The sequence below is a fragment of the Benincasa hispida genome, chromosome 11 (assembly GCF_027475165.1).
Source record: "Benincasa hispida cultivar pf3 chromosome 11, pf3_genome.v1.1, whole genome shotgun sequence".
NCBI lineage: Eukaryota > Viridiplantae > Streptophyta > Magnoliopsida > Cucurbitales > Cucurbitaceae > Benincasa > Benincasa hispida.
Window position 1 is genome coordinate 29615603 of NC_143488.1, and position 10255 is coordinate 29625857.

Genomic DNA, 10255 nt, shown 5'->3' on the forward strand with positions numbered 1-10255 from the left:
TCCGTAGATATTGTGTCATGGTTGTTAAGCATGTGATCATATAAAATTATGTTGAGCCTTCCAGATGTGAGCTAATTGTATAAGTTAATAATGCTTATCAGGTTGGCACTTCAGGAGTGATAAGAAATTGAAGGTGGTAAGTGTTGGCAATAGGAGCTAATAACTGCTACCGTCGCATCTTCTTCTAGATTAGGAGGGTAATCTAGGAGGGGGGTGTAACAGTTTAATCCCATAAATCTCTTTTCTTGTGTTATGAGCTTTGGATGCCAGAAAGAATTTTTCTAAAAAATTCTTTTTCAATCCACTCCACATAGTAATAGAACCCGCCGGTACGTAGTATAGCCAATCCTTGGCCACATCCTTCAAGGGGAAGGGGAAGGCTCTAAGGTTGAGTTGCTCTTGTGTCACTCCATGAGGAAACATCCTGTCGTCACAAACAAGGTGAAACTCCTTCATGTGCTTATGAGGATCTTCACGGAGTTGCCCTCTGAAAGTTGGAAGTAAATGCACTAGCCTTGGTTTGAGTTCAAATGGGACAGCTGTCTCTGGTATACAATGCAAAAAGATCGTTGATTATAGTTCGATTCCACTAGCTCATGCAAAGTTTGTTCTCTTAACTCCCCCATTATGTTTTTTTTGTGGTTGTACTTCTTCTTGATCAAACTCTTGAAATTCTTCTTGCTCACTTCTAGCTCTTTCCTTTCATATTCTCCTTTCCTCAAGGTCAATATCTAAAATCAAATCACAAAGAAAACTCCGAGAGGAGCGGGTCATATACAAAAAGGAAAGCTTAAAATAAACTAATTATTTTTTTTTGTTATTATTTTTTTTAAAAAAAAGGAATTCAAAATTCTAAAAGGCCAATTGTATAGTTCCCTGACAACGGCGTTAATTTGTTCGGTGTAATGTAGGTGTCATTAATTCTATCAACCCAAATCAAATTAAATTTATTTGTACTCTAACTACAACAAGAACTAACATGTAGTAGTAGTGGAAATAAGAGGTTGATCCCAAGAGAACCGCAAATAATTGGCTTAAAAATTGACTATTTGAATTCCTAAATGCAAAAGATTAAAGGGGGAGGTTGTTTGTTTTAAGAACTAAAAGAAACTCACTAAGCAAAAGACAAGAATTGATAGAGGAAGTTTATTGTTGAGAGAAATAAGAAAGAGATTGTGAGATAAAATTCAATGGAAATTAAATCTTAGGGATTTTATATAACTAGGCAATTCTATCATTGAATTAATTAAAAATCATCCAATTAGATTATTCAATAGTTCATTAAGAATAAGGTCCTAATGCCCTAATTAGCTAATTTCACAATTAACCCTAATTTAGGTCTTAATTGCTTCCTAGAGACATTTCACAACTAATCCCTAAGTTGAATTAAACTCATGGGTTTTCTTAACTATTCGAAACTTGAAATCAAAAGACTGAAAAGAGATTGATTACATGAATGTTCTGAATTAATAGATTCTTTAAAGAAATGTGGAAAAAAAGTTCAAATTTTCTATCAAGACTACTAATTCTTGCAACTACAATTACAATTTTGTCATAAAACCATGTAACTTTTGCATACAAAAATTGATTAATCTTGATTTGTCGATTCAATCTTAATCAGTTTTATTCTAAATCTCGGCAAGAACATTCAAAAAAAATTAATTACATGAAGAAAGTTCAAGAAAAGTCTCAAGAAAATGCCTAATTACATAATACCCCAAGAAAAAGATTTACTTACTCGTGGAAGTTGAATTTCTTTAAGCATTCCATTGATGGTTGAATGTTGATACAAGTTTAAGTACAAAATCTACTCAATCTCACAAAAAAATTACAAGAATCACACTTGGAAATCGAAATCGCTCTCTAAAAAATGGGGTTTTCTTCTTCTATGTTTTTCTCTCAAGAAAATGATAGATTTTCTAAAAAATATCCCCTTCTGAAGAACTTAACTCTTTTATATCAGCTGGAAGTCATCACAAAGCGCACGAATGGATCCCGTCAAAATCCGAAAAGAAGAAAGTGCACGTCGAGGTTCGACCCCGGACTTTCCTGAGGTTTGACCCCGGACTTGCCGCTTATACTACCAATTAAGTAGTTCGGTCGATGATTTAATATTATTTGTCTAGCAAAGGTTTGGCAACGACACCAAAATTCCTACTGTCAAACCTTATAAAACGAGAGAAAATGTTCCTTAGAAATAAGTATGATCTATGCATATTACACCTATTGAATGCATCTTTGAGATAAGATAATGTGGAAAAAGATACTAAGAAGTGCTGGTTATAATATTGAGTATATAGCTTGATCGCACATTTCATTCAGTTGTTTAGAAAATGTTAGTGAAAGTTCTTATGGTTGATATTTTTTACCATTTCTGTTTATTTGTATTGTGTGCTTCAAGTAGATGCCCACATACAACAACTTGACCAATATCTGAAGAATTTTGATGTAATATATTTGTTTATACATGGAATCCAATTATATATCTTTATATATATATATATATTAACTGTGTAACGCCTCCTTGCAGTAATCAATGTCCTCTTGGATTGCTCTCTTGCATTTTTCCGTTGACAATATTTACGATAAACCACAACCTTGTATGCCTCCTCGCGGGAGCTCGCCGGAATGGCTTGAAAGTGAGACTGAAAGCAACGAATTTTTAGGTGCATTTTTGTGAAAAATTTCTTGATCACCTGCATCCTTCTAACAAGTGGCAGCTTGGAATCAGCAACACGAGGCAGCTTGGAACCACCAACACGCAGTGGCTTGGAACCAACAATACGTAGCGGCTTAGAATCGGCGCCACAATTCTCTGGCTCTTTTCTGAAGAACTTGGAAACAGAAAAGCATTTTTTGTGTGGGAGACGGGTAGCAGCAATGGAGGTTGGGCGGGTGGGTTGTTTTGGGAGGAGCTGTTGATGTGTTGTGAATATGATGAAATAATGGTGCATATTGTGATGGTGGTATATGATGCTTAATTTTATGAAGTAGAAATGTGGATGATATACGTTGATGAAATTGCGTTGTGCACTCAAGTTTCCTCAGCGGAATCCAAGTGTAAGTTCCACTGAGTTTCCTGATAAGTCCAGGGTCGAACACAGGGACGTGTGAAAATAGGTTGCATTGGTAATTTTTAGGAAAACTTTGCGGTAACCAAATAAATAAATCGTTGGATTGTGGTTGATTACTTTAATGAGAAAATAAACAAATGCGGCAGATGTGAGAAAATTCAGTTGTGTGATAGATGCACAGAGTATGCGATGAACGAGTTGAGAAGATCTTTAGCTAGAGTTACTTGGGAATGCGTTAGACTATGCGATCATGCTACAACCATGCACAGCAAGTCATTTTCCAATTCAAATGCGATGCTCCTAAGTCTAGGACACATGTGTTGAATGCAAAAGTGTCCATAGAGCTTATCCCTAAGTCTCTACTCTTGTCTTATGCGATGATGCAAAATGCATAACAGCAAGGTGACTGCATACAATCATATCCTATCTCTAGGATGCATGCGATGTGTTGATAACATATAATGCTTATTCCTAAGCTCCTATCTCTTGGTTATGCGTTTTAATCTGACTCTCCTGAGCCTAGATTCTAACCTGACCTTCCCAAACCTAGATCCTATCCTTAGACTACCCTCCCGAGTATCTCTAATGGACGAATGAAGCATACATAATACAAGATAATCGCATAGAATGAAGATTTGCTAGTTGTGCTAGCCAAATGCTTCTCAACCCATTCAACTAATCTAGCTACTCATGCGTAAATAACAAAGAGTGAACAGATATAGAGAATTGGATTCCATTTCAATAAATGAGTGGAGTATAGAATACAATGGAAGTTAGAGGTAGAGAGTCTGGTAGTAATTCCTTGGTGATCGAGGCTATTACAATGTAAATCTCTATTCGGCTCCAAAGATGTTCCTGCTTTCGCAGGCGTCGGCCCTCTCTCTGTCCATGAAGCTTCCGACGCTCTCCCAAGCTTACCGGAACGATCTTCCGGCACAACCTTCTCTCTCTCGTCCGCCTTAAAATGAAAGTAAATCAAAGAACGAGGCTAAACTATGAATAGACTTCTGAACTAATGAGTGGTGAACCCCTTTTCTGAAGGCTGCCCTTGGTATTTATAGAACATCCAGGGTGAAATGCAGCTTCTCTCTCATGATTGAACAGATAGGACATCTTTAATTCCTGGCTGATGCGCTGAATATTTGTCACTAAAAAGCTGAATGTACTTGTGATTGTTATCGGCTGTCAACTTAATTCGGATTCAACTGTCATCAGCTTTCTATCCTATCGCGATTAATTAGCCTTTCACCCAGATGGTCCTACCATGTTGTGCTTACCAAGTTGCGGCAATCCTTCTCGAGCAAATGTTTTTTAGCACAATCATCGCAAAGCCTTGCGGTGAAGTCGAGCTCCACCGATGATTTCCTATGATCATAATTCTTGCTTTGCGTTAACGCATATTCTGCATAAAAATACAAAAATCAACCGTTCCTGTGCAATGAACGCATGCGACCACAATATTGTGAAATTGATGCTTAATGGACGCAATTTAACATGTTTTATCAATGCAAGCTAACATTGTTTAAGAACTTAGCACTATGATAACGTGCATTTTTGCCCGTTATCACACCCCCAAATTTAAACAATGCTTGTCCTTAAGCATAGGCTAAAGATTCCTTTAGCAAGTCAATCGAAATGTTCTCTTCCTAGATTTCTCAAGGATACTTCATTCAAATCCTATATACCAAAGTTTCCTCAAGTCTTATTCAAGTCGCTTGTTAAAATATTTCTAAGACTTAGGGACTACAACCTTACCCTTCAAAAAGACTTTACTAACTTTCGGAACATTGCATGATTTATTTAAAAAAGAAAATTTTCCACCGGAGTGTCAAATGATTTTATCCTTACATATTTCTTGACATTATTATTTTTTCTGACCTTGTACTGATCCAAGTGCCTTGTCTTCGTTTTGGCTTGCCCCCACGTGTGTCATGCAGACATCCAACTACGAGCAATGTGCTCTTTCTCAGACTAAACTCATGCCTTCTTGGTAGTGGAGTTGCGGTCATTTATTTATGTATTGATCCTGGTGACTTACTTTCATTTTGGCTTGCCCCTACATGTGTCATGCGGACATCCAACTATGGGTAAGTGCCTTTCACAACTTAACTCTTATCAACATGGGTTTCCCATTGTGTTGACAGTGGAGTTGTTATTCTCAGAATTTTTCTCTCTTTTTTTCTTTTTTTTTTTTTCAAAATAGCAAGGTCGAAAATAAATACCTCACCCCCAAATTTAAAATACGGCAATGTCCTCATTGCCAAAAGATTGGAATAAATCATGCGATGTTCTTAGAAAGCTTCGTAAAGAGAGTTTGAAAGAAAACTAGCAAACCCCTAACTTATAGAAATATTTTATGAGGTGATTATCTTAAGATTAAGTTGACTCTAGTATATACGAAAGAAATAGAAACATGTTTTTCATCATTGAAATCATACTTGGCAAAGAGACAGTATACGGTAATTTACTAAATTTATCCATGTCAAATTATTGCGGTGATCAAAGAGGATGCGGTGATAAAACTTTTAAAAACTAACATGCGATGCGATAGCGCAAAATTTGAAATAGAGATAATAGCGCAAAATTTGAAATAGAGATAAGGAAGAATACACCCCCAAATTTGCGTTATCACCCACATTGTGTATTGACGTATCGATCTTTGCGGCGATCTCTCTTCTTTGGATTGCGGTGATGGAGTGAGATAATGTTCTGCTTCATGTAACATCTCCACAATCCTGTGCCTTATTCGTTGTAAACAAATAGTGAGAGGGTCAACTGATTTTAAACAAAACAACAAGTTTTATTTTTTATTTATTTATTTATTTTAGAAGTAATAATGAGTAAGATGCAGATAGATAAATGATGATAAAAGTGACGAAAGAATGAGAGTTCAAGAACCAAAAAAAGGTATTCTGGGTTTTTTAGCTTCACGGAGGCCTTTTCTGGCTGGAAATCACCTCTGCAATATGCTTTAACTCGCTATCCATTAACCTAAATGTATGGCTTCCATCCTCAGTGATCAGCTCCACCGCACCATGTGGGAATATTTCTTTAATGATGAAGCATCCAGACCAACGTGATTTTAATTTTCCCGAGAAGAGCCATAGATGTGAGTTGAAGAGTAAGACCTTCTGCCCAACTTGGAGGTTCTTACTACATATACGTTTGTCGTGCCAGTGCTTGGTGCGCTCTTTATAAATCTTTGCATTTTCATATGCGTTAATCCTTCATTCTTCTAGCTCGACTAGTTGCATTTTTTGCACTTCTCTTGCTTTCTTCAAATCAAAGTTCAACTTCTTTATTGCCCACAGTGCCTTATATTCCAGCGCCAAAGGCAAATGACACACTTACCAAATACCAACGCATATGGGGACATACCTATTGGTGTTTTAAATGCAGTTCGATATGCCAACAATGCATCATCAAGCTTTGTTGCCCAATCTGTTCGCAAAGGCCTTACTACCTTCTCAAGTATCAACTTAATTTCTCGATTGGACACTTCAGCCTGACCATTCGTCTGCGGATGGTATGCGGTGGCCACTTTGTGGAGAATGTTGTATTTGCGCAGCAGGTCCTTGATATTATGGTTAACAAAGTGAGACCCCTCATCACTTATGATGGCACAGGGAGTGCCAAAACGAGTTAAAATATGTTTCTTCAGGAACTGGGAGACTATTGCTGCATCACTTGCGGCGCATGCTATTGCCTCTACCCACTTGGATACATAATCAACAGCTAATAAAATATAATGTTTACCATTCGAAGGAGGGAATGGTCCCATGAAATCAATCCCCCATACGTCGAATAATTCAAGCTTCAAGATGGTGTTCATTGGCTTTGCATGTTTCCATGAAATGTGCGCTAGCATCGATCACACATCATTGCGTAGTTAGCCGCATCCTTGAACAATGTAGGACAAAAGAATCCACTTTATAAAACTTTGGCTGCGGTGCGCTTCCCTCTAAAGTGCCCACCATATGGTGAGTCATGACATTCCGATAATATACGTTGTTGAGCAGCATTTGGTATGCATAATCGAAAAATCTTGTCTGCCCCTCTTTTATACAGAATCGGCTCATCCCAATAATAATGTTTGCATTCATGTTTGAGCTTCTTCTGTTGGTGGTAGGTGTAATCTTCAGGAAATTGCTCGCCAACCAGATAATTGACTATGTCTGCATACCAGGGCAATTCTTCAATATGGAACAGCTGCTCATCCGGGCGCACTCACCTCAGACTCATTGCGATCAACCTCAGGATTTTCCAGTCTAGACAAGTGATCCACAACTTAGTTCTCTGTCCCCTTCTGGTCAATTATTTCTATGTCAAGTTCTTGAAGGAGGAGAAACCCACCTGATCAACCTCGGCTTTGCATACTTCTTTGTCATTAAGTATTTCATTGTCGAGTGATCAATATGGATGAGTACCTTTGTTCCCAACAGATATGCCCGAAATTTTTCCAACGTAAAAATCACAGCCAGAAGCTCTTTCTCTGTGGTGGTATAATTTGTCTGAGCAGGGTTTAATGTTTTACTCGCATATGCAATGGGATGCAAGATTTTTTTCCCTTTTGTGCTAAAGCTGCTCCCATCGCATACCCGTTTGCGTCGCACATAATTTCAAAAGGAAGTGTCCAGTCAGGTGCAACCAACACGAGTGCTGTAATCAGCGCATCTTTCAAAACTTGAAATGCGTTGAGGCAGTTGTTATCAAACTCAAATTTTTTGTCAGCCTCTAACAACGTACTCAGTGGTCGTGCTATTTTTTAAAAATCTTTGACAAAGCATCTGTAGAATCCAGTGTGCCCTAAGAAGCTTCATACAGCCTTCAGGCTTGTTGGAGGTGGAAGTTTTTCAATTGCTTCGATTTTTGCTTTATCAACCTCCAACCCATCCCCAGAAACCTTGTGTCCTAACATTATGCCCTCCTTCACCATGAAATGCCATTTTTCCGAATTAAGCACCAGATTCATCTCTTCGCATCTCTTCAGTATCTTCTTCAAGTTGGCTAGGCAGACTTCATAAGTGTTCCCATAAACAGAGAAGTCGTCCATAAAGATTTCGACAGAGTCCTCGAGATAATTTGAAAAGATGGCCATCATGCACTTTTGGAACGTGCTTGGCGCATTACAGAGGCCAAACGACATGCAGCGAAAAGCAAAGGTCCCATATAGGCGGGTGAATTTTGTCTTGCCTTGGTCTTCTGGAGCTATCATAATTTGGTTGTACCTGACATAACCATCCAAAAAGTAGTAGAAATCATTTCCAACTAGATGGTCTAGCATTTGATCAATGAATGGCAAAGGGAAATGATCTTACTTTGTGGCAGCATTCAGCTTGCAATAGTCCATGCAAATGCACCATCCAGTGATGGTCCTTTGCAGTATTAATTCATTGTTTTCATTCGAGACTACTGTCATGCCGCCCTTCTTCGGCACACACTGCATGGGGCTGACCTACGTGCTATCTGCTATAGGATAGATAATGCTTGCATCTAGCCATTTAATGATCTCCTTTTTGATGACTTCTTTCATTGCAGGGTTGAGTCTGCATTGATGTTCAATCGTTTGTGGTCCTCTTCAAGACGAATGCGGTACATACAGTACGCAGGGCTAATTCCTCTAATGTCGGCGAGCGTGTAGCCAATTGCTCGCACATGTTTCCTTAGAATGCTCATCAATACATTCTCCTGGTCTTCGTTGAGTGCAAAGGAAATGATAACAGGCAACTTCTCATTTTGACCCAGATTGCGTACTTTAAATGATTCGGTAGGGTCTTTAATTCCAGTGTTGGTGGTTCTACTAGGGATGGTTGCGTTATTTTTCGTTCTTCTTTTTTTGTTGGCTCTTCTTCTTGATTTGTGATCATTTCTTCTTCTTTGCTTGTTTTTGTCATGATCGCATTACAGGCAGCAATAGATGCGCTGGCATCCTCTTCTTCATTCTCGTCATCAAACTTTTCTTCTTCAATCAAATTATAGTCATCATCAGAGTCATGCAGGTCTTCTTCATCTGAAAACTTCCTGGCACGAATTATATTGAACTTGAGCTTTTGTCCATTGATGCTCAAAGTGATATCTCCTTTATATACATAAATATGGGCACGACCTATTGACAGAAAAGGTTGCCCCAGAATGATAAACACATCTTTGTCATCCTCGTAGTCCAAAATGATGAAGTCGGCTGGTAGGATAAATTTGTCAATGGTTATCAGCACATCCTTCACCTTTCCTTCTAGATGAACCAGAGATCTATCGACCAGTTGGAGAGTCGCCGTTGTGGGCACAAGTTGCCCCACATTCAACTGCATAAAGATTCAACGAGGCATCAAATTTATGCTGGATCCCAGGTCATATAGGGCTTGCCCGATATACAGTCCTCCTATGGAACAAGGAATAGTAAAGCCCCCAGGATGGCTCATGTTTGGTGGAATGATTGATTTTGAACTCTGAGTTAGCGCCATCATGGCAAACTTACCAGCTCCCCTCTTCTTAGTTACCATATCCTTCAAAAATTTTGCGTAGGCAGGCATTTCCTCAATCGCTTCACTGAAAGAAATATTAATATGTAATTGATTTAACATAGATAAGAAGCGTTGGTAATGTACCTCTTCGTTCTTTTTCTTCCTTAGTCTCTGCGGGAAAGGGGGTAACTGCACTCTCACGGTTCCTGTCTCAGTTGGCTTTGAGGTCAACGCAACCTGTGGTTCTACTGCTTCTTTTTCTCTTTCTTCCTCTTGTGTCACCGCAATTTCAGGTTCAGCCGCACTAGGAGCCGTCCGACTAAATAAATAAATCGTTGGTTTGTTGTTGATTGCGTTAATGAGAAAATAAACATATGCGGCAGATGTGAGAAAATTCAGTTGTGTGATAGATGCACAGAGTATGCGATGAACGGGTTGAGAAGATCTTTAGCTAGAGTTACTTGGGAATGCGTTAGACTATGCGATCATGCTACAACCATGCACAGCAAGTCATTTTCCAATTCAAATGCGATGCTCCTAAGTCTAGGACACATGTGTTGAATGCAAAAGTGTCCATAGAGCTTATCCCTAAGTCTCTACTCTTTTCCTATGCAATAATGCAAAATGCATAAAAGCAAGGTGACCGCATACAATCATATCCTATCTTTAGGATGCATGCGATGCGTTGATAACATATAGTGCTTATTCCTAAGCTTCTAT